The 26,191-nt window shown below is 34.6% G+C and overlaps 1 long non-coding RNA gene and 1 pseudogene across 1 annotated transcript; one reads left to right on the forward strand and one right to left on the reverse strand.

Annotated features, from left to right (window-relative positions):
* Positions 1 to 12,483: 12,483 nt before the first annotated feature.
* On the reverse strand, positions 12,484 to 12,882 carry LOC131175814 (uncharacterized). Its single transcript, XR_009146012.1, has 2 exons — positions 12,852 to 12,882; positions 12,484 to 12,729 (listed from the first exon to the last, which is right to left on the reverse strand). It is a non-coding gene; the product is annotated as an uncharacterized LOC131175814 (long non-coding RNA).
* A 3,704-nt stretch (positions 12,883 to 16,586) lies between these two features.
* LOC110654887 (G-type lectin S-receptor-like serine/threonine-protein kinase RKS1) lies at positions 16,587 to 25,990 on the forward strand (annotated as a pseudogene).
* Positions 25,991 to 26,191: the final 201 nt, after the last annotated feature.

Here is a 26,191-nt window from a genome sequence, read left to right on the forward strand (position 1 = left end):
TTATGCACAATATATATGTGTGGAATATATACAATCTAATATTATTTTTCATTCATCTTTCATTCATCTACTTTTTTTTTTAATAATTTTAATTATAAATACATTAAAAGTGAACTAATATATTATATAATTAATATGTTTAATCCTTAATTTTATATGTTTCTTATAGTTAATAATCATATGATTAAGAAATAGTTAGAAGGTATGTTATATAATATTCTAAAACCTAAATTATATATATACACTTTATAATTAAAAATTATATAATTAAGAAATAGCTAAAAGTTATATTATATGACATACCGTGTATTAACATCTAACTTCAAAAATTAATTGATAATTCAAGCATGATCTTTAATATATATATATATATATATATATATATATATATATATATATATATATATATATAATTACATAAAATTATTTCAATAATCGAAATTTGAATTGAAATTGTACCGAATTAAATCAGAACTAAAATAGATTTTGATATTAATATAAAATATATTTTTATACTATGACTTTAAATTATATAAATATAAAAAATATTATTTTAATTTAAAATATGCTACTTATTATTTAATTTTATTATTTTCTTAATTATATAAATTTTTAACGTAAATATATATTATTTTATAATAATATAAAAAAAAATATATACCTTTAATCTGTATAGAATTAAAAAAAATTAAAATGGACAACTTATCCAATTTTTTTTTTTTTTTATGCTGTGTCTAGTGGAGCCAGAATGGAAATGAAAAACTAGAGCCTAGGCCTTTGGGCGCATGAATTATGAAGTAGGTAATTATATATACATTAATTTTATTATATAATTTTTCAAATAGGTGAAAACAGGAAACAAAATGGGAGGCATGGAGCCTGTAATATTTATTTTGTATACATTGGAATATGGAGAGACTTCAAAAAGTAAACATCACCAAAAATTTTATTCCTTTAACACACTTCCTAGCTCCTACCTCTCACCTTCTCCTTCACTTCTACAATATCTCTTCAAAACCAAGAATTTTCAAAACCTCATTCAGATTGTTAGAAGAAAGAATACAAGTAATAAAAGAAATAATTGTGTATTTATCTGTGTCTTATTTACAGAGATATTACATCTATTTATACATGAGAATATGAGCTAATTTAGACAAGAATAATAATTACTGTAATTATGCTACACAAATCTCCTATAATCATGCTAATTGCTGTAATTATGCTAACACGCCCCCCTCAAACTCAAGGTGGTAGCACAGGTGCCAACTTGAGTTTGCTTAAGAGATCCTGAAAGTGAGCGGGATGATGCGTTTTGGTGAATATATTAGTGGTTTGGCTGAAAGAGGAGACAGGAATCAAACATATGGTGCCATGAGCAACATGATGACGTACAAAATGATAATCAATTTCGATGTGCTTGGTACGCTCATGAAATACATCATTATGAGAAATTTGTATGGCACTTTTATTATCGCAATGAAGCATTGTAGCAGAAGAATGAGTGATACCCAAATCAGTTAATAACCACCGTAACCAAAGTAATTCAGATTTAGCATCAGCAAGAGCACGATATTAAGATTCTGTGCTAGAACGTGCAACAACAGTTTGCTTTTTGCTATGCCAAAAGATAAGAGAATTACCCAAGAAGAAACAATAACCAGTAAAGTGCAAACCATGAAAAAGAGTGCCTTTGATATAACGAAGGATTCGAAGTACTGCAAAGAAATAAGTTGAGCGAGGAGCAGACATAAACTGGCTGACCAGATGAATAGCATATAAAATATCAAGTCGAGTAACTGTGAGATAAACAAGACTCCCGACAAGCTGTCGATATAAAGTAGGATCATCAAGAGGAGTGTTACGGTGTCCGCAAGTGCACGGGTCACAGTAGTATAGTTTTAAAAATTGATATCGATCCCACAGGGAATTGTGCTTAAATTGGAAATAAAAGTATAAGCAAATTAGAATGACAAAAATTAAAAGATATTAAAAATAAAATCTAAAAATTAAAATTAAGACAAAAATTAAAGATGTAAAATGAAATTTGGAATTAAAATTGGTATTTGAGGAATTAAAATTAGATCAATCAATTAACTAAAATTAATTAAACTAGATTACCCAAAAAATTAATTTGAAATATCTATTTATGAAATTGAGAGAAATTAAATCTAAATTCAATAAAAATAAAAATAAAGTGATTATAGAAATTGGATTTAAATTGGATTTAAATTTAAATTGCTATTTATGAGGTTTGGAGGATTTATATCTAATTTCAATGAAAAATAAATTGATTCTAGAGATTGGATTTTCAATATTGTTTGCATGTGGTTTTTCCCTAATTTAGCCAAACACATGAGAATTGCAATTTTGAGGAAATCAATTCTTAAATTTTTGAAACCTTTTTCAAGCATCTCAAAATTGGTTTTCATTAAATCAAACCCTGTTTTCACGGTATTTCAAATCTAACAAAACCCAATTAATGCTCTAATTGATTTTTGAAAGTTCCTTACTCTTCTTAGATAATTTCTAACACCAAGAAAATAAAGTTTATTGCAAGATTATCCATCCCCAATATTCACTTTTCAGTCCATCTATTAAGGATTAAAACTTAACTTAATGAGGGCCCATTCATCAAGCAAGGAAATAAGCACACAAGCAATAAATCAAAATATAACAATCTTCATTTAAATGGCTAAATCAGTTCAAAACCACAAAACAAATCAATATTTACAAACCCATCTCTAGAATCTCAATCAACTACTCACAAATCATTGTTTAAAGACAAACCCAAATGAAGAAATGAAGAAATAATGGAAATGTAAGCTAAAGGGGTAGAAAAACCCAAGAAATTTGCAGCAGGATCTCTGCAGAAAAGTGCGAAACTTGATCCTTCTTCGCTTTGGAAGAAGATCTGAGAAGTTGCTCCTCCATTTCCCTCTTTCTTTCTTTCTAAAAATGCCTCCCTTGCTCTCTTTATATCTTTCTAACACGGCCGCCCTTGCTCTCTATGCACTCTATATCCCCTGAAAGTGATAAAATGTGTCTTTATATAGGCTAAGGGATTGTTCTAGAATGGGTAAAAGGGGAAGGATCTAGAAAAAGTGAGGTAAAAGGCGAGTAACTGAAATGCCACGTCAAAAATTTTCCAAAAAACGACATAAGCCGAGTTGTGTCGCGGGTTGTGTCGCTCGCCATTTTTTTCTCAACTTCAAAATTTTTTTGCAATTCGATTTTAATCTCCTCCAAATGGCTACTGATCAAAATACATCAAATTTCTCCAGATTTAACCTACAAAACAAATAAATTCCAAAAATTAAACTAAGAAATGTGAAAATTGTAAAATTGACTAAATATATACTAATATCTAAAATAATAGCTATGAATAAGGGTAAATTATGTGCAAAAATTACTCCTAAATGATGATATAAAATGCATGCATCAAATTCCCCCATACTCAAACTCTTGCTTGTCCTCAAGCAAAATTTCATTAAAACTCATTTGGAAGGGAATAGAATCAGTCTTTGAAAACACAAAATTCACTAATCCAAACCACCAACTTACCTCTAGCCACCAACATTCCAAATTCCCACCAAAGAAAAGCACAAAGAATGAAGCAAGCACTCTCAACTATTACAGAATAGCTAAGAATTAACCAATCAACCCAAGCAACAAATACCAACCAACTACAAGAGTCAATTGTGCCAAAACAAACCTAAATGAAATAGATAGCCAATGTGTCTCAAATAGATGGTGAGTAATGTATGGAAGATTATATTGCCAAACCCATATGCAAGCATAAAAGATCTAACTCTACTAATGTAACAAGCATTTTTCAAAGAATCATTAGGTCTTTTTAAGGGTTGTAATGGGGTCTAATAGGGTAAAATTGTGGTTAACAAAGAAAGGGAATAAGATAAACAAAATATGAGAATAATATTAATCATGAAACTCAAAGTGCATCCAATATTTTTTTTTTTTTTTTTTTTATATCAAGAGGAAAGAAATTCACAATGAATCTCAAGTGCTATCACAATGATTATACAAAGGGACTATTTTTTTTATGCTTATTTTATTTTATTTTATTTTGATTTTGTATGTGTCCCTATTTCATGTCACACCCAAAATTACCTTTGGGATATTTTGGTGACCTTTTCAACTTTTGACAATTACTCTAGCACTTTTCAAGATGTTTCAATCCTCCGAGATTTTTTTTTTTTTTTTTTTTTTTTTAATTTTATTATTATTATTATTATTTTTTTTTTATATCATTATCATTTTTTTATGCACTTAATTGCTAAAATACTATTCTCATAGATAGGTGGTAGTGTTTAGGTTTAATGGCTAGGTAAATGATTTGGGTTCCAAAGAAATTAGGAGATTAAGGTTCAAGGGGGTTTGCAAGGATTAAAATGAAATTGAGGTAGGCTAAGGCTAAATGTGAGGTTTAAAATATGAAGGAATGCCTAAATCATATTCTTATCAAATGCAAGTTAAAAATTTCGCTTTGAAAGATCTAAGATGCTTGTTCTAGGAATGGTGAGACGACAATGACCATTTTCTTCCTTAAAGGCTTATCCAGACACTAGCACTGCATACCTAAATTGATATATTAATTTTCAGCTATTAAGTAAGAGAAAGAATAATGCTTAAGACTTTGTACCCAGCTGGAACTTTCATTCCACTAACCATCTAAAGGCAAAATTGGATTGCTTGAATAAGTGGCTTATGGAATTCAAAGACTGGTTTAAAAATTCAAAAATTTTAAATGAGTGAATGATATGCATGAGTGTAAATGTATAGTCAACCTAATTGCAACTAAGTATGCGTAACTAAGTATATGAGGCTATATGCAAGTGTATATACGTAGTAATGAATGTGTCACTATATGCAAATGAAAAAGGAAAAATAATTTTTGCAAAAAATTTACCCTCTCCCCCATACTCAGAATGAACATTGTCCTCAATGTTAGAAGAGTGCATGGAATGGGATAATGTGCAGAAAATGGGTAGATCATATGTGCATAAAGAATTATTACCCTGTTGCATAAGCGATAGCACAACTTGTGTTGTGATGACACAAGTGAGATGAGAATTGTTACCTCATTGAAGTGCAGCCAATTTAATTAGATAAAATTTGGACAATTTCTGCACTCATTGCAAAAGAAAGCGGCAATGGAATTCATTAATTAAATCGATTAATCTCAAAAATTTGGAATAGGGAAGTTAAGCTCAAAAATATAGCCATCAAGTGTAAATCCGAAGTAGCACATAAAAGCAAGTGAGCAATGTACTAAAAATATAAAAGAAAAATGTATTTTATGAGGAACTAAAAAAAACTGAATAAGTAAATGGTTCAAGTAAAATAAAAACAACACAAGCAAAATAAGTTCAAAATATGAAGTAATTAAGCAATGAAATTAAAGACATGAAATTTTTTTTTTTTTTTTTTTTATATGCTCATTTGCTTGCAATGCATTGTATCCCATCTGCACAAGGAAATTAGAACAATGTTAAACTCTGAATAAGGAGTATATAAAAAAAAAACTTAAAACAAATGAAAGAAAAATTGGGAGTTATGCACAAAAATGCTAAGTTTAGGTCTTTAGCTTGACCATACTTACTCAAAATTTCATGGAGAATGAGAAAGATAGCAAGTTGCTATTTTCTCAATTGGCTCACCGGCTAAATAATGCCTCAACCTTTGTCCATTTACCTTGAAATTACCAGATTTTTCACCAAAAATTTCCACAGCACCATGAGGTAAAACTTTCACAATTTTGAATGGACCTGACCACCTTGATTTTAATTTTCCTGGAAAAAATTTTAACCTTGAATTGAATAAGAGAACCAAATCTCCTTCTTTTAAGTCCTTTTTCTTGATATGCTTATCATGCCATTTTTTAGTTCTTTCTTTATAGATCCTAGCATTTTCATAAGCATCAAGTCTCAATTCTTCTAATTCATCAAGTTGCAAAAGTCTTTTATGTCCAGCAGCTTGCAAATCAAAATTGATTGCTCTAATGGCCCAATAAGCTTTGTGTTCTAATTCTACGGGCAAATGGCATGATTTCCCAAAAACTAACCTATAAGGTGTAGTTCCTATGGGGGTTTTAAATGCTGTTCTATATGCCCAAAGAGTGTCATCTAATTTAAGGGACCAATCTTTTCTGGACTTATTGACAGTTTTCTCCAAGATTTGCTTGATTTCTCTATTTGTGATTTCTACTTGGCCATTTGTTTGAGGGTGATATGGTGTGGCAATCCTATGCTTTACCCCATATTTTCTCATCAACTTTTCAAATTGGTGGTTGCAAAAATGGCTACCACCATCACTGATTATGGCACGTGGGGCACCAAACCTGGTCAAAACAAATTTTTCAGAAATTTTACCACAACTTTTGCATCATTGGTAGGTGTAGCTATAGCTTCTACCCATTTAGATACATAGTCCACCCCTACCAAGATATATTTATTCCCATATGAAGATGGAAATGGCCCCATGAAATCAATTCCCCACACATCAAATAATTCAACTTCTAATATGGACTGTTGGGGCATCTCATCTCTCTTGGAAATGTTGCCTACCCTTTGGCACCTATCACACTTGCTTACAAAGTCTCTCACATGTTTAAACATTTTAGGCCAATAGAAACCTGATGTCAAGACTTTTTCAACAGTTTTTGAGACACTAAAATGACCACCATATTCAGAGGAATGACAATGGTAAATAACATCATGCATTTCTTCCTCTGGTATACATCTTCTAATTATTCCATCATTGCATCTCCTAAACAAAAGCGGTTCTTCCCAAGAATAAAATTTAACATCATGCAAGAATCTTTTCTTTTGCTGCCAAGATAAATCAGGTGGCAAGACACCACAAGACAAGAAATTCACAATATCAGCAAACCATGGAAGTGCAGAATTCAACACATACAACTGCTCATTCATGAAAAATTCATCAATTGGCACAATTTCATCATCTTTATTTTCGCTTTTATCCTAGAAAGGTGATCAGCCACCACATTCTCAACACCCTTTTTATCTCTTATTTCCAAATCAAATTCTTGAAGTAATAAAATCCATCTAATCAACCTAGATTTAGCTTCTTTCTTGCTCATTAAGTACTTTATTGCTGCATGATCAGTGAAAACAATTACCTTTGAGTTGACCAAATAAGAACGAAATTTATTGAGTGCAAATACTACCGCAAGGAACTCCTTTTCAGTTGTGGCGTAATTGACTTGAGCTTCATCAAGGGTTCGGCTTGCATAGTAAATGGCATAAGGTTTTCTATCTTTTCGCTGGCCAAGGCGGCTCAACAACAAACTCACTTGCATCACACATAATTTCGAATGGCAAAGTCCAATCTGGGGGTTGCATGATAGGAGCTGTTGTTAATGCCGTCTTTAACCTGCAAAAAGCAACCATACAATCTTGATTAAAATCAAATTTAACATCATGATTCAAAAGATTTGTTAAGGGTTTAGCAAGTTTAGAAAAATCCTGAATAAATCGCCGGTAAAACCCAGCATGTCCAAGGAAACTCCGCACTCCTTTGACAGTGGTTGGAGGGGGCATTTTTTCAATAATTTCTATTTTGGCTCTATCCACTTCAATTCCCCTTTTTGAGATTAAATGCCCTAAAACGATTCCCTCTTGGACCATAAAGTGGCATTTCTCCCAATTCAACACCAAATCATTATCAGCACATCTCTGCAAGATTTTAGACAAATTAGTCAAGCATGAATCAAAATTAGTTCCATATACTGAAAAGTCATCCATGAAGACCTCCATAATTTCTTCAATAAAATCAGAAAAAATAGCCATCATGCACCTTTGAAATGTGCCAGGCGCATTACACAATCCGAATGGCATCTTTCGATATGCAAAGGTGCCATAGGGACATGTAAAGGTAGTTTTTTCTTGGTCATCAGGATGTATTGGAATTTGAAAGAAACCAGAATATCCATCTAAGTAACAAAAGAATGAATGCTTGGCTAATCTCTCTAACATTTGATCCATAAAAGGAAGAGGAAAATGGTCTTTTCTTGTGGCATTGTTCAACTTCCTATAGTCTATGCACATTCTCCAACCTGTAACAGTTCTAGTGGGTATCAATTCATTATTTTCATTTTTAACAACTGTCACCCCACCTTTCTTTGGTACAACATGCACAGGACTAACCCACTCACTGTCAGAAATAGGGTAAATAATTCCAGCAGCTAGTAATTTTAGGATTTCCTTTTTCACAACATCCTTCATTGTAGGATTCAATCTTCTTTGATGTTCAATGGAAGGTTTACTATTTGGCTCAAGGAAAATCCTATGCATACAAACTGTTGGACTAATTCCTTTTATATCATCAATTGCATAACCCAAAACTCTTCTATATTCTCTCAATACTCTCAACAATTTGTCATTCTCAATATTAGTCAAACATGCATTAATTATAACAGGATATGTTTCATTGGGTCCAAGAAAAGCATACCTGAGGTTGGAAGGAAGAGGTTTAAGATCTACCTTTGGGGCATCCTCTACCTTTAATGATGGTGGTTTGATCTCCAAATTTTGCACTCCTTCAAGTTGAAAAATTGTGGCTTCAGGATGTGGTGGAGAGCTTTCCAAGTATTGCGCAAAAATAGCCATGTTATCATCATCAATGCTCCCACCATGGACTAAGCAATTTTCAAGTGGGTCTTGTGGATAGCTTTTTCTGAAATGCTCTTGAACAATCTCATCAATAATGTCTACCCGCAAACAAGACTCAACTTCTTCATGTTTTCTTTTCATGGCTGGATTGATGTTGAATATCATTTGATCATCTCCCACTCTAAGTGTCAATTGCTCACCCTTTACATCAATTAATGCACCAGCTGTTGCCAAAAAGGGTCTTCCCAATAAGATAGGAACTTTTGTGTCTTCTTCCATATCCAAAATGACAAAGTCCACCGGAATGTAAAATTTTCCAACCTTGATAGGCACATTTTCAAGAATGCCTTCCGGATACTTAATTGATCGGTCAGCCAATGAGAGATACATGTTTGTGGGCTTCAACTCTCCCATATTCAATTTTTCATAGTTTGAAAGAGGCATTAGGTGACACTAGCTCCAAGGTCACATAAGGCATTTGCCACACTGATTATCACCAATATGACAAGGAATGGAAAACACACCGGATCTTTGAGTTTGGGAGGTAACTTCTTACGGATTATAGCATCTTGCATTGCTCTCCCAAATTGATGGTGTCATAATCTTCTAGCCTTCTCTTGTTGGAAAGAATCTCCTTCAAAAACTTGGCATAACTCGGCATTTGGGATAGTGCCTCAGTGAATGGCACATTGATATACAATTTTTTTAGCACTTCAAGGAACTTGCCAAATTGCTTGTCTAGTTTGTGCTTGATGAATCTTTGAGGGTAGGGAAGGGTGGGTTTGTAAGGTTCAGGTGGGATGTATGGTTTGTCTCCCTAATCTTGCTCACTTTTGCTTTCTTCTTCTTTTTCATTTTTCTTGCTCTCAACTGAATTTTCTTCTTTTGTGCTTTCTTTTTCTTCTCTCTTGTTTTCACTCTCTTGACCTACTTTCTTACCACTTCTCAAGGTCACCAACTTACATTGTTCATGAGGGTTTTGTGGTTGGCTAGGTAGTTTCCCATAGGAATTGCTTCCTGATGAGCTTGCTTGTTGCGCCAATTGAGTCTCCAACATGCGGTTGTGGACTTGTAATTGATCCATGGTTTGTCTCATGTGTTGCATTTCTTCCTCCAATTTGCTATTCATCTTGCTTTGTTCAGCAAAAAATTTCTCCATCATGTTCTCCAAGGATGGCTTCGGTTCATGGGATGGAAGGGATTGTTGTGCTCTTGCTTGATATCCAGGTGGTGGCTGCCTTGTGGGCTGAAATTGAGGCTGAAATTGAGGCTTGTTCTGCTGCATAAACTGCTGGTTATGAGCATAATTTGAGCTTTGGCCTTGTTGAGCAAAAGTTGCTTGTGGTCTCCATGTTGAGTTGTTCATATTAGAATAAGAATTTCCCATAGGTTTTTGTTGATAACCTCCTGCATAAGCAGCTTGCTCTTGCAAATAATCATCACCATAAGAAGAATAATTAACTCCACAACTTTGAGTTCCATTTGTGAAGGCAACTTGTTGCATAGTTGTAGGAGTTGAGGTTGTTGCCTTTGTGCAAAAATCACTAAGAAGCTGAGTCAACTGATCAAATTTTGCATTCATGTAGTTAATTGAGTCAAGTTCATAGATCGACTTTCTTTGGCTCAAGTGCTCTAGGATTTCCCCATAAATGGGTATTATGAGCAATCTTCTCTAATAGATCATAGCATTCTTCACTTGTCATTCTCATGAAATCTCCTCCGCTTGTGAATCAATTGTGTTTCTTATGGTGGAGTAACTGCAGTGTAGAAATTCAGACAATCATCCAAGTGCGTATATCATGATGACGACATTGCCGTTCCACCTCCTTAAATCTCATGCAAGAATCATACAAAGTTTCATCTTCTCTTGGATTAAAAGCTACCATCAAATTCCTCAAATGAGTAGTTTTCCTGTGGGAAAAATTGAGATAGAAAAGCTTGAGATAAATTTGCTCCCAAGTAGCTATAATAGCTTGTGGGAGTGAGTCATACCACTCCAATCTTTGAATCCAGAAGAGAAAATGGAAATAATGTGAGTAGAATAACTTCATCGAAACTCGAGGTTGTCTTTGTGTACCACATATCATCAAAAATTTCTTCAAATGAGAATGAGGATTTTCAAGTGGGCTACCTCCAAATTGTGAATTGAACCATTTGAATAAGACCGATTTTAATTCAAATTGATTAGCTCCAATAATAGGTGCATTATCTCTCACATCAGAACATCTAGGAAAAGCATAGTCTAACATGGATCTTCTTTGAGGATCATTTTGATTAACCATGACATTTTGCCCGTTTTGCTCATTTGCTCCATTGTTTCCACCAATAGCTCTATTAAGATTCTCCATATTGTCTATTGTCTCCTCTTGCTCAAATATTTGTTGTTCTTCTTTTACGCTTCTTTTCTTCTCTTGTACTCCTTTTTGTTGGCTCGTGAGAATTTTTCAATTTAGGTTGAACAACAATTGATTATCACTTGTGCTTTTCGATCGTCTCATAAACAAGAAAAGTACGAAAACACAAGGAACAATAGTGAAAATAAAAGAAAATAAAAATTCTAATTAGCTTAAAACAATTAAAATCCAACTTAAAAACAAACAATTCCCCGGCAACGGCGCCAAAAACTTGTTACGGTGTCCGCAAGTGCACGGTCACGAGTATAGTTTTAAAAATTGATATCGATCCCACAGGGAATTGTGCTTAAATTGGAAATAAAAGTATAAGCAAATTAGAATGACAAAAATTAAAAGATATTAAAAATAAAATCTAAAAATTAAAATTAAGACAAAAATTAAAGATGTAAAATGAAATTTGGAATTAAAATTGGTATTTGAGGAATTAAAACTAGATCAATCAATTAACTAAAATTAATTAAACTAGATTACCCAAAAATTAATTTGAAATATCTATTTATGAAATTGAGAGAAATTAAATCTAAATTCAATAAAAATAAAAATAAAGTGATTATAGAAATTGGATTTAAATTGGATTTAAATTTAAATTGCTATTTATGAGGTTTGGAGGATTTATATCTAATTTCAATGAAAAATAAATTGATTCTAGAGATTGGATTTTCAATATTGTTTGCATGTGGTTTTTCCCTAATTTAGCCAAACACATGAGAATTGCAATTTTGAGGGAAATCAATTCTTAAATTTTTGAAACCTTTTTCAAGCATCTCAAAATTGGTTTTCATTAAATCAAACCCTGTTTTCACGGTATTTCAAATCTAACAAAAACCCAATTAATGCTCTAATTGATTTTTGGAAAGTTCCCCTTAATCTTCTTAGCTTATTTCTAACACCAAGAAAATAAAGTTTATTGCAAGATTATCCATCCCCAATATTCACTTTTCAGTCCATCTATTAAGGATTAAAACTTAACTTAATGAGGGCCCATTCATCAAGCAAGGAAATAAGCACACAAGCAATAAATCAAAATATAACAATCTTCATTTAAATGGCTAAATCAGTTCAAAACCACAAAACAAATCAATATTTACAAACCCATCTCTAGAATCTCAATCAACTACTCACAAATCATTGTTTAAAGACAAACCCAAATGAAGAAATGAAGAAATAATGGAAATGTAAGCTAAAGGGGTAGAAAAACCCAGCAAATTTGCAGTGAGGATCTCTGTGAGAAAAGTGCGAAACTTGATCCTTCTTTGCTGGAAGAAGATGCAGAAGATGCTCCTCCCTTTCCCTCTTTCTATCTTTCTAAAAATGCCTCCCTTGCTCTCTTTCTATCTTTCTAAAAATGCCTCCCTTGCTCTCTATGCTCTCTATATCCCAAGAAAGTGATAAAATGGGTCTTTATATAGGCTAAGGGATTGTTCTAGAATGGGTAAAAGGGGGAAGGATCTAGAAAAAGTGAGGTAAAAAGGCTGGAGTAACGGAAATGCCACGTCAAAAAATTTTCCAGTAAAAACGACATAAGCCGAGTCAGTTGTGTCGCGGGTTGTGTCGCTCTCGGCCATTTTTTTTTCTCAACTTCAAAATTTTTTTTTGCAATTCGATTTTAATCTCCTCCAAATGGCTACTCTGATCAAAATACATCAAATTTCTCCAGATTTAACCTACAAAACAAATAAATTCCAAAAATTAAACTAAGAAATGTGAAAATTGTAAAATTGACTAAATATATACTAATATCTAAAATAATAGCTATGAATAAGGGTAAATTATGTGCAAAAATTACTCCTAAATGATGATATAAAATGCATGCATCAAGGAGTGCCATCAAGAGGTGTAAGTTTGCAATTGAGCTCCAATGGGGTTGATACTGTTTTGCTATCAGTGATGCCTACTCGAGAAAGTAAGTCGGATGCATACTTGGCTTGAGATAGATAATAGCCATCAGAATTTTGAGAAACTTCAAGACCCAAAAAATAGCTGAGAGAACCCAAGTCTTTCATTTCAAAATGTTGATTGAAATAATGTTGTAACTCTGAAATACCAGATGAATCATCTCCTGTTATTATCATATCATCAACATAAAGCAATAGAAGAATAATACCACTGTCAGTTCGGCGAGTGAATAATGCAAAATCATGTAGACTAGAGAGAAAACCAAGTTGAGCAAGAGTGGAACTAAATTTGGCAAACCAGGCCCTAGGAGCTTGTTTTAATTCATATAAGGCTCGCTGAAGTTTGCAAACCTTATGAGGAGAATGATAACTAGGAGAAGGATGCATATAAACCTCTTTTGTTAAATCACCATGAAGAAAAGCATTTTTGACATCCATCTGGAAAAGTTTCCATTTACGAACTGCAGTAATAGCTAAGAGACTGCGAATAGATGTTAATCGGGCCACTGGAGCAAAAGTTTCTTCACAGTCGATACCATACTCTTGAGTGTACCCTTTGGCTACTAAGCGAGCTTTGTAGCGTTCAATAGTTCCATCAGAATGGGTCTTGATTTTGTAAATCCATTTGCAACCAATAGGGGTCTTGTTTGGTGGACGATCAACTAAATCCCAAATATGAGTTTTCTCTAAAGCTTGAAGTTCGTCAGTCATAGCTTGCTGCCAAAGAGGGTCAGTACTTGCCTCACGATAAGAACGAGGCTCATGAAGGGTTGCAATAGTAGAGTAACAGTGAAAATAAAAAAGATAATGAGGAGTTTCTCTTACACGGATAGAACGACGAAGAGTAGTGCTAGGAGGAGATGCAGGCGCAGGTACTGGATCAACAACTGGTGCAGATTCAACAGGGGCAAGTGTAGTTGGGCTATTATTGAACACATCACAATCACCTGGATCAGGACTTGGAAATAGCTCTTTGGAGGAGTCAGTGAAAAATAGAGAGTCAGTATTGACAGAGTGATGAAATTTGGAAAGAGAAGAGAACATAATATTGTCCCAAAAGGTAACATTACGAGAGATGCGTAACTTATTAGAAACAGGATCCCAACAACGATACCCTTTGTGTTCAATGCCATAACCAAGAAACAACATAGACGATCACGGGGTTCTAATTTGGTATGTTCATGAGGTTGTAAAAGAACAAAAGAAACACATCCAAAAGGTTTAAGGATGGAATAGTCAGGAGGTTGTCCAAACAACTTTTCAAAAGGAGATAAATTATGAAGAACCAAGGCAGGAAGACAGTTAATAATATAAATAGCATGAAGAGCTGCTTCTCCCCAAAATTTTTCTGGACATGAGGCAGAAAGAAGAAAATGCGTCTGAGAATCAAGAATATGGCGATGCTTGCATTGGCTCGCCCGATACATTGAGAGGTGTGAGGACAAGAACGTTGAACAATGGTGCCTTATTGACTAAGAAACTGAAGTAAAGAAGAATCTCGATATTCCATGGCATTGTCTGTTCGGAGAATTTTAATATCACAAGAGAACTGAGTTTTAATCATTTTTGCAAATGTGATGTAAATTTGTGATAACTCAGATAGATGTTTCAAAAAATATATCCAAGTAAACCGAGAATAATCATCAATAAATATCACAAAATAACGAAAATCATTTATTGAAGAAATAGGAGAAGAACCCCAAATGTCAGAATGAATTAAATCAAAAAGAGTGTCTGAAGTAGTATTATTATGAGAAAAAGATAATGCAGGTTGTTTTGCAAGCTGACAATTTAAACAATTAAATGACTCAAACTTAGTAGATCCTAATAATCTGAGAGAAATTAAAGGTTGAATTTTACTAGCAGAAGCATGACCAAGACGAAGATGCCATTGGTGAATGGAGGAATTGGGGATTGTAGCTGCAGACACAAATCTTTGAGGAAGATGTAAAGATGCAAGCTCAAATAATCGACCCACTCTACGACCCTCCCCATCTATCCCTTTTGTGGATCCTGTACCTGGACACCATGGGGAGAAAAAATAACATTTAATCCTTTTTCACACAACTGACCAACAGAAATAAGATTGAGTGCCAAATTAGGGATATAATAGGTGTCAGAGAGATGAAGATTTGAGGTAGACACATGACCAGTATGTGTGATGTTCATTTTAGTACCATTTGTAGTATGGATTAGTGGTGAGGAAGATACAGGTTTTGCAGAAGACAGAAATTTAAGATTAGTGGTCATATGATTACAACATGCAGAGTCAAAAAGCCAATAAGAATTACCCGGAGTGACAGACATGGCAGCAAGAGAATTAGAAGAGATAACCTGTTTGAATAGTGCCTCAAGATCACTCATGGTGATGGCAGTAGAACCCTCAGTAGCAGCAACAGCAATGACAGAGGAAGATCCAGGCTTTGAGACATTCTTGAATTTAGAATGCCCTCCTTTTGGTCTTGGAGGGCGTGTGGAACAATGTTCAAGAATATGATCGTAACCATGACAATATTTGCATTCTATAGTAGGACAATATGCAAAAGTATGACCAATTTGATTACAATTCTTACAGAGTTGATTGCCAAATTTCTGATGTGAGGATCGAGTAGTTGCAAGAGCAGTTTCAAATTGAGGAGTTTTATCCAAACTGAGACGAGTCTCTTAAAAAATAATCTCTTGAATAGCAGTATCCAATGATGGGAGTGGATTTCGATGTAGCAGGGACACTCTAACGGCCTCATATTCTGATCGAAGAGCCATTAGAACTTGAATAAGATGAAGATGATCTTCACTGATTTTGGCCTGAGATATTTGATTTCAAATGGGTTGGACCTGGGCAAGAAAATCATTCACAGATTGACCTGCTTCTTATTTCAGATTATAAAGAGTAGTCCACAACTGGTAATAGTGGGCAAGTCCAGTGGTCTGATATAGATTAGCCAAAAAATCTCAGATTTCTTTTGCAGAGTCATAATTAGCAAATTGGATGTGGATGGACGAAACAGAGGTATTGCTAAACCAGGTGATGATCTGATGATTTTTACTATCCCAATCCTCATGACGGTCAGCCAATTTTGTATCAGTTTCATCGTTCTCTCTTGTCGACGTAGTGATATCTCCAATAACAATATGCCAAAGCTTGCTACCTATCAAAAAACTTGTCATTCCTTGAACCCAAAGATTATAGTTGGAACCAGTCAGAACTGTTGCAATAGGTTTTGAAATATCAGATTTCTCCGTTGATAATAAAACGAGGAGAAAAAAAAATGGTATAATAACATGAATGAAAGAATGAACCAGAACAGATTGTAGAGAGAGAAGAGAGACCCCAGAAACTAGAAATAAAAGCTTTACGGCTCTGATACCATGTTAGAAGAAAGAATACAAGTAATAAAGGAAACGATTGTGTATTTGTCTGTGTCTTATTTACAGAGATATTACATCTATTTGTACATGAAAATATGAGCTAATTTAGACAAGAATAATAATTGTTATAATTATGCTACACAAATTTCCTATAATCATGTTAATTGCTATAATTATGCTACACAAATCTCCTATAATCATGCTAATTGCTATAATTATGCTAACACAGATATAATCCCACTCCTTCCAAAAAGAAAAATCTAATCCTACTTGACACTTGTTGACTATTATATGAAATTACAATAATCACATGCACGGTTGTTAGGCTCAGTTGGCAAATTTCTTGGCAAGTCAAGAAAATCAGCCTGTAAGTAATAATACATTAATAAACATCCAAAATCAGCCTGCAAGGATGGAAATGGTTCTGAACTTCTTGGTTCTAGCCCTTTTCTTCCCATCATTTCATTCCATTGATGCCATAACCACCCACCAAATCATCACAGAAGACAATACTTTAGTCTCCCAGAAAGGAACCTTTGAGTTGGGATTTATCAGTCCTGGCACCTCTAAGTCTAAATATCTTGGTATTTGGTATCATAAGCTACCAGGGCAAGTCGTGGTGTGGGTGGCTAATAGGAACAATCCAATTAATGATTCTTCTGGAGTCCTCTCCATAAGCCCAGATGGAAACCTTTTTCTCTATGATAACTATGACCCACGATTTCTTCTGTGGTCCACTAATGTTTCGAGGGAGAGAACAAAGGGCTCTATAGCTCAGCTCTTAGATTTAGGAAATTTGGTTTTGGTTCAAAATGAAAGCAAAAGAATTGTTTGGCAAAGTTTTGATTACCCCACAGATACTATGTTTCCAGGTCTAAAAATTGGGTTGAATCGGAAAAATGGCATGTATAGGTTCTTAACTTCATGGAGATCAGCAGATGACCCAGGAACAGGGGACTGGTCCTACAAGCTCAACCCTAATGGTTGTCCCCAGTTCTTTTTGTACAAAGGTTTAACCCGAATTTGGAGAAGCAGTCCATGGCCCTGGGATCCTGCACCAATGCCTGGATATTTGCCTACTTCTGCTAACAATCAAGATGAGATATACTACACTTTCTTGTTGGAAGATGAATTTCTTCTCTCAAGAATTGTGGTTAAGAATTCTGGATTGATCCAGAGGCTTATGTGGGACAGCAGTTCCAGTCAATGGAGAGTCTCTCGGTCGGAACCTAAGTACATCTATGGACATTGCGGTGCATATAGCATATTGAACCCTATCAGATCAAATTGGAAAGATGCCAAAGTCTATTAAGTCAGCTGAAGAAACTGTTAGTTTGTTATAGTCCACGTGTACAAGTCAATTAGAAAAGTAGTTACTTTGGCTCTGTATTTATATGCTAGCTACTTAGCTCAAAATATATCTTTTGTAATCTCTCTTTTCATTCAATAAAATTTCTTTCTTCAAACTTTCTCATGGTATCAGAGTGGTTTTTTTTTTCTTGATTCTTTGCAAGGCTGAGTTCTTCGTTTTTTGATTTTTTATTTTGCTATCTGTTCTTCATGGCTGCGAGCAGTGATCCAACACAAAATCCTTCTAATCCATATTATTTGCATCCAAATGAAAATCCTGCACTGAATTTAGTGTCTCCTGTACTTACAAGTCCCAATTATCACTCTTGGTCTAGGGCAATGCAAATGGCTCTCTTGTCTAAAAACAAATTGAAGTTTGTCGATGGTTCTTTGATGATTCCTGCAACTACATATCCTCTTTATTGTGCTTAGGAATGATGCAATACAATGGTTCTTTCATGGTTAATCCATTCTCTCTCTCCATCTATTACTCACAGTATTCTTTGGATTGATAAGGTAGTAGATGTTTGGAAAGATCTAAAAGAGAGGTTTTCTTCGGGAGATATTTTGCGGATTTTAGATTTACAAGAGGAGATTTTTTCTATTAAACAAGGTGATAGATCTGTAACTGATTACTTTACTGAAATGAAGATTCTTTGGGATGAATTACTAAATTTTAGGCCAATTCCTGTTTGTTCATGTGAGAATTCATGTGCCTGTGGAGCATTTTTGAAAATCAAGAAGTATCATGATCATGACTATGTCATTAGGTTTCTTAAAGGCCTAAATGATCAATATGCTACTGTTAAATCACAAATTATGCTTCTTGATCCTTTTCCTTCCATCAATAAAGCTTTTTCTCTAGTGGTGCAACAAGAAAGGCAGTCAGCTCCTATTTTGGCCACTGAACCGAAGGTGTTTGTGAATTGATCAGTTAGATCTGAAGTGTCAAATTCTGGTGCAAAACCATTTTCTGCTCCCAAGACATTCACTGGTATACCAAAACAGTTTTCTTCTAGAAGAGATAATAGATTTTGTACTTATTGTGGAAAGCCTAGACATACAATTGAGACATACTACAAGAAACATGGTTATCCTCCTGGTTATAAACCAAGAGGTTATTCTTCTATTGCTAATAATATTTCTGGCAGTGCTGAAGTTGAATCACCAACAGATACACCTATTTCTCTTGCTCAAGGAAGTAATGGCAATTCCAACATTGGTTTGACTTAAGAACAATATCAAAATCTGATAGCATTGCTTCAAGCATCACAACTTGATTCTACCACTTCTGTTCCCAACTCTAATTCATATCCTAATTCCACTCCTGTCACCAATTTAGTTTCTTCTTTTATACCACAGCCAGGTACTCATTTTATCTTCTCTTGCTTTCTGATTCTTATAAATGGATCATGGATACAGGTGCTACAGACCATATCACATATTCAATAAGTAATTTCACTTCTTTTAAATCCATTTCTCCCATATATATTACTCTTCCTAATGGTATTAAACTTGTTAGCACTATTTCTGGCACTGTTCAACTTTTTAGCTCTTTATTTCTTCAAGATGTTCTTTATATTCCTAATTTTCACTTCAATCTTATTTTTGCTACTAAACTTCTGTCATCCACTAACTATTTGCTCATTTTTATCATCATAAATGTTTCATTCAGGACCTGAACAAATGGAGTATAGTTGGTACAACTGAAGTTCAAGGAGGACTATATGTGATGCATAGTTCTGCAAAATCCACATCTCATACATCTCTAGCCACTTCCACCACATTTGACACCTGGCACTACAGACTTGGTCACCCTTCTACTCTTAGAATAAAACTTTTACAGCATTTCTTTCCTGATGTTACTTTTACTAATAATAGTACATGTGAAATATGTCATTTAGCTAAGCAAAAGAAATTGTCCTTTCCTGTAAGTGAATCTCAATCCAATAAAGCATTTGATCTTGTCCATATGGACATTTGGGGTCCATTTTCTATTCCCTCTATCCATGATCACAAGTATTTCTTGACTGTTGTCAATGATTATACAAGGCACACTTGGGTTTTTCTTTTACAGTCAAAATCAAAAGCAAGACAAATTCTGCAGTCTTTCTTTCTTTTAATTGAAACACAATTCTCAGCAAAAATAAGGGTCATTAGAAGTGACAATGGTCCTGAGTTTAACATGCCTATTTTCTATTCTGCTAAAGGGACTATTCACCAGACTTCTTGTGTTGAAACTCCTGAGCAAAATGGTTTGGTTGAAAGAAAGCACTAACATTTTTTAAATGTTGCTAGATCCTTACTTTTTCAAGCTAATCTTCCTAAATCATATTGGTGTTGTACCATTACTCATGCAGTTTACTTAATAAACATAATTCCCTCACCTCTTCTACGAAATAAATCTCCATTTCAACTTCTCTATAATCATTTACCTAATATCAGTGATCTTAAAGTCTTTGGTTCTCTCTACTATGCTTCTACTTTGACAGCAAACAGGTCCAGATTTGACCCTAGGGCAAAGAAATGTGTTTTTCTAGGCTACAAACCTGGTACTAAAGGTTATATCCTTCTTGATTTTCACACTAGAAATATTTTTATCTCTAGAAATGTTGTTTTTCATGAACATTTATTTCCATTTCATTTTGAACCTCCTTCTTTTCCGTCTCTCTCTTTGCCTCAAGATTCTACACTTCCTATTACTGATAATTTTTTTTCTCCTCCACAAACTTTTACTACTTCTCCATCTCCTGATCCTCCCATATATAATTCTCAACCTATAAGACAATCAACCAGATTCAAAAAACCTCCTTCTTACTTGCAGGACTATCATTGCAACCTTCTCTCCACTTCATCTGCTATTGAGCAACTCTCCAATATAGGTACCTTTCATCCTTTATCTTCTGTTTTATCTTGCTCTCATTTATCTCCTACACAAAAACACTTTAGCTTGTCCATTTATGTCAATCATGAGCCTAAGACCTACAATCAAGCTGTGAAACATGATTGCTGGAAGCAAGCAATGCAGACAGAGATAGATGCTCTTGAACAAAACAATACATGGGTTGTTACTGACCTTCCAAAAGGCAAGAATCCTATAGGTTGTAAATGGGTGTGTAGAGTCAAATACAAGGCTGATGGGACAATAGAGAGGTATAAGGCATGCTTAGTAGCCAAGGGTTACACACAAACAGAAGGTGTTGACTACTTTGACACTTTCTCTCCAGTTGCAAAGATGTTAACAGTGAGGTCACTATTGGTTTTAGCTGCTACAAACAATTGGCATCTTCAACAACTTGATGTCAACAATGCATTTCTTCATGGAGATCTCCATGAAGAAGTTTATATGCTGCTCCCACCAGGTTTTATTACTTCCAAACCTAAATAAGTATGTCATTTCAAGAAGTCCTTGTATGGCCTAAAACAAGCTAGTAGACAATGGTTCTCCAAGTTGTCTCAGGCTCTTTTATCTCTAGGTTATAAGCAATCACAGTCAGATTATCCTCTTTTTGTCAAACATTCTGATACAGATTTGACAGTGTTATTAGTCTATGTTGATGACTTGATACTTGCAACAACAAGTTTATCTGAGATTAACAGAGTAAAAACCTTCCTTGATCATCAATTTAAAATCAAGGATTTGGGGGACTTGAAGTATTTCTTGGGTTTACAAGTTGCAAGAACAACCTCTGGTATTGCTTTAAATCAGAGAAAATATGCCTTGGATATTCTCTCAAACACAGAGTTTCTAGATTCTAAACCTGCTAAGACACCAATGGACAGCAAGTTGAAGTTAAGCCTAGCTGAAGGTGAACCTTTGCTTAACACTCTTCAATACAGAAAGTTAATTGGTAGGCTGCTTTATCTTACTTCCACCAGACTAGATATTGTTTTTGCTATTCAACAGCTAAGTCAATTCCTGGATAAACCCATTTCTCAACATCTACAGGCTGCACAAAGAGTATTAAGATATGTAAAAGTATCTCCTAGAGCAGGCCTCTTTTTCCCTTCTCAATCAGACATTCAACTTAAGGCCTTCAGTGATTCAGATTGGGCAGGTTGTCCTGATTCTCAAAAGTCTATTACAGGTTATTGCATTTATCTTGGCTCATCTTTAATTTGTTGGAAAGCCAAGAAGCAACCCATAGTATCTAAATCTTCTTCAGCGGTAGAATACAAGGCTTTAGCTTCAACTACATGTGAAATTCAGTGGCTTTCCTATTTACTTTAGGATTTACATGTACCTCATCACCAACCTGCTCTTCTATTTTGTGATAACAAGTCAGCTCTTCATATTGCGGCCAATCCTACATTCCATGAACGCATCAAACACATTGAAATTGATTGCCATATAGTCAGAGAGAGAGTTCAATCAGGTCTTATTAAATTACTTCCAGTTCATTCTCAAGCTCAACTTGCTGATATTTGTACCAAATCATTGCCTGTTGCTTCTTTTCAAGATCTCATTCTCAAGCTGGGAATGATCAACATTTACTCTTCAGCTTGCGGGGGGTATCAGATCAAATTGGAAAGGTGCCAAAGTCTGTTAAGTTAGCTGAAAAAACTATTAGTTTGTTACAGTCCACATGCACAAGTCAGTTAGAAAGGTAGTTACTTTGGTTCTATATTTATATGCTAGCTACTTAGCTCAAAATATATCTTCTGTAATCTCTCTTTTCATTCAATAAAATTTCTTTCTTCAAATTTTCTCAAACCCTAACAACCTTGACAGTCTCCACTGCATGTGCTTCCTAGGGTACGAACCAAAGTCCTTAAAGAATTGGTATCTCAGGGATGGTTCTGCTGCGTGTGTAAGGAAGCAACAGCAAACAACATCAATATGCAGAAATGGAGAAGGGTTTGTTAAGGTATAGCATGTGAAGATTCCTAGCACTTCAATAGTGGCTTTGGTGAACATGAGTTTGAGTACCACAGAATGTGAACAACTGTGCTTGAGGAATTGTTCCTCCAAAGCATTTGCAATCTTGGGTATTCATAGGAAAGGATTTGGGTGCTTGACTTGGTACGGGGAGTTAATGGACACCATGGAGTATACAGAGGGACACGATATGTATATTCGTGTGGATGCAACAGAGTTGGGTATTCTTCTTCTTGCCTTGCCAATATTAATAAAATGGGTACTTAGTTTGATAATTTTAGCTCTATATTCTTCATTCAGACTTCTCAGTTGATAGGTAAAACCTCCTCTTTGTGCATCAATTGTGCCTTTCTTATTCTAGGCTGGCATACTATGGTGTGGCAACTCGCAACTCACATGACACGCATAACTTCTAATCTAGCTCCTGTTCAAGTCTTATTTGCCAAAAAGAGTACTGAGAGATCAATTTCTAGTAGACAGAACAATTTTAGTGGACATGAAGGATGAATGGAATGTTAACTAGTTTCTTGTTTTAATGAATTTCATTAAATTAATAATTTTAGTTTAAATTTACCAATTTGTTGTACATTTTGAAGATTTTGTTAGTGAATTTATCAAATGAGTGAGTACCACAGAATGTGAACAACTGTGCTTGAGGAATTGTTCCTCCAAAGCATTTGCAATCTTGGGTATTCATAGGAAAGGATTTGGGTGCTTGACTTGGTACGGGGAGTTAATGGACACCATGGAGTATACAGAGGGACACGATATGTATATTCGTGTGGATGCAACAGAGTTGGGTATTCTTCTTCTTGCCTTGCCAATATTAATAAAATGGGTACTTAGTTTGATAATTTTAGCTCTATATTCTTCATTCAGACTTCTCAGTTGATAGGTAAAACCTCCTCTTTGTGCATCAATTGTGCCTTTCTTATTCTAGGCTGGCATACTATGGTGTGGCAACTCGCAACTCACATGACACGCATAACTTCTAATCTAGCTCCTGTTCAAGTCTTATTTGCCAAAAAGAGTACTGAGAGATCAATTTCTAGTAGACAGAACAATTTTAGTGGACATGAAGGATGAATGGAATGTTAACTAGTTTCTTGTTTTAATGAATTTCATTAAATTAATAATTTTAGTTTAAATTTACCAATTTGTTGTACATTTTGAAGATTTTGTTAGTGAATTTATCAAATGAGTGAGTACCACAGAATGTGAACAACTGTGCTTGAGGAATTGTTCCTCCAAAGCATTTGCAATCTTGGGTATTCATAGGAAAGGATTTGGGTGCTTGACTTGGTACGGGGAGTTAATGGACACCATGGAGTATACAGAGGGACACGATATGTATATTCGTGTGGATGCAACAGAGTTGGGTATTCTTCTTCTTGCCTTGCCAATATTAATAAAATGGGTACTTAGTTTGATAATTTTAGCTCTATATTCTTCATTCAGACTTCTCAGTTGATAGGTAAAACCTCCTCTTTGTGCATCAATTGTGCCTTTCTTATTCTAGGCTGGCATACTATGGTGTGGCAACTCGCAACTCACATGACACGCATAACTTCTAATCTAGCTCCTGTTCAAGTCTTATTTGCCAAAAAGAGTACTGAGAGATCAATTTCTAGTAGACAGAACAATTTTAGTGGACATGAAGGATGAATGGAATGTTAACTAGTTTCTTGTTTTAATGAATTTCATTAAATTAATAATTTTAGTTTAAATTTACCAATTTGTTGTACATTTTGAAGATTTTGTTAGTGAATTTATCAAATTATTTATATATTTATGCATAATGCAGCTGAGAGAAAAAGAAGAAGTATTGCTAAGAAGGTGATGGTGTGGATTCCAATAGTATCTGCTGCTCTCAATATATTTCTCATTATCATTTTTGGCTATTTGTGGCTAAGGAAGAAGAGGAAAAGAAAAAGTAAAGAGTCCTACTGTGAAATAATGATGAATAGCAGTTGTATGAAAGTTAGAGATGATGATGTTACTTTTTATCTTCGTGTTCAAGGACAGTGAAGAAGATATGGAACAATTGATTACTGTCTACAGTGATGGCAAATGAACTTGTAGAAAGCAGGCAACCTCAAGATACGCCATATTTTTTATCTGTTTACTGTATTTGCTGCCACTAACAACTTTTCTCCAGACAACGGACTTGGACAGGGTGGTTTTGACCTGGTGTATAAGGTAAATTCCCTCAGACTTATTTCAATCTCAGAATACATTAAGGAGCAATAAGCTGAGATAATGATTTGAGGGTCTGCTACTTAATGGGCAGGAGATTGCTGTAAAAAGATTATCACACAGTTCAAGTCAAGGGATAGAAGAATTCAAAAATGAAGTCACGCTACTTGCAAGGCTTCACCACAGGAATCTTCTGAAACTTCTGGGATGCTGCATTCAGGGAGAAGAGCAAATGTTAATTTATGAATACTTGCCCAATAAAAGCTTGGACTACTTTATCTTTGGTAAGACTTGATGTTTTATCACTCTGCTTGATGTTTTGTTATCGTTTCTCAAAAACATACCATATTATTTTGCTGCAGACGAGAGGAGAAGATCTATCTTGGATTGGAGAAAACACTTTGATATTATAATTGGAATTGCTCGTGGAATCTTGTATCTTCACCATGACTCAAGATTAAGAATTATCCATAGGGATTTAAAAACTAGCAATGTACTATTAGATGCTGATATAAATCCCAAAATCTCAGACTTTGGCATGGCTAGAATATTCAATGGCGATGATGTTCAAGACAAGACTAACCGAGTTGCAGGAACATAGTAAGTGTTGCATGCTTAGACAACAATACTATTTACTAAAACTAAGATAAACTTCTGATTCTTCTTATACTTGTACAGTAGTTACATGGCAGCAGAACATGCAGTGTTTGGAAAATTTTCAGTACAATCAGATGTATATAGCTTTGGAGTTATATTATTAGAGATCATAAGTGGCAAGAAGATCAGCACTTATTTTCCTGAGGATCCTTCACTAAATTTTATAGGGCATGTAAGTCAAGTCTAACTCTAAAAACGATCCCAGTACCACTAAATTAAAACTCGTTATTAATAAATCAATCTTCTTTTACGCTATTAATAACACAGGTGTGGGATTTATGGAGAGAAGGAAGAGCCTTGGACATAGGGCATTCATTGTTAACAGAGTCAGCTCTTACTTCCCATTCCCAAGTATTCAGATGCATTCAGATTGGGCTATTGTGTGTTCAAGAAGAGGCAGCAGATAGACCCACCATGCCAACCGTTTTTCTCATGCTAAATGGTGAAACAGAGCTTCCTTATCCTAAACAACCCGCATTCATTTTTAGAAAAAATAGCAGCGATCTTAATCTGTCCAGACCAGTAGCAGTAAATTTTTCTTTAAACAAGGTGACAATCACAGGGGTTGAACCCCGCTAGAGATAATGTTTTTTTTTTTTCTCCCTCTCTTAAATTTTAGAACTAAATACAATTTTTTTTTTCCTTCAATTTGTGAAATTTACGAAATATTCACTTTGCGATGCAAACCGCGTATGAACCCTTACTAATTAAAAAAAAAAAAAAAGTTCAAATTGAATGCTAGGGGTAGATCCGGCTTAACCTTGCCCTGGATGGGTTAGA

Source organism: Hevea brasiliensis, chromosome 18, assembly GCF_030052815.1.
Source record: "Hevea brasiliensis isolate MT/VB/25A 57/8 chromosome 18, ASM3005281v1, whole genome shotgun sequence".
Classification (NCBI taxonomy): Eukaryota; Viridiplantae; Streptophyta; class Magnoliopsida; order Malpighiales; family Euphorbiaceae; genus Hevea; species Hevea brasiliensis.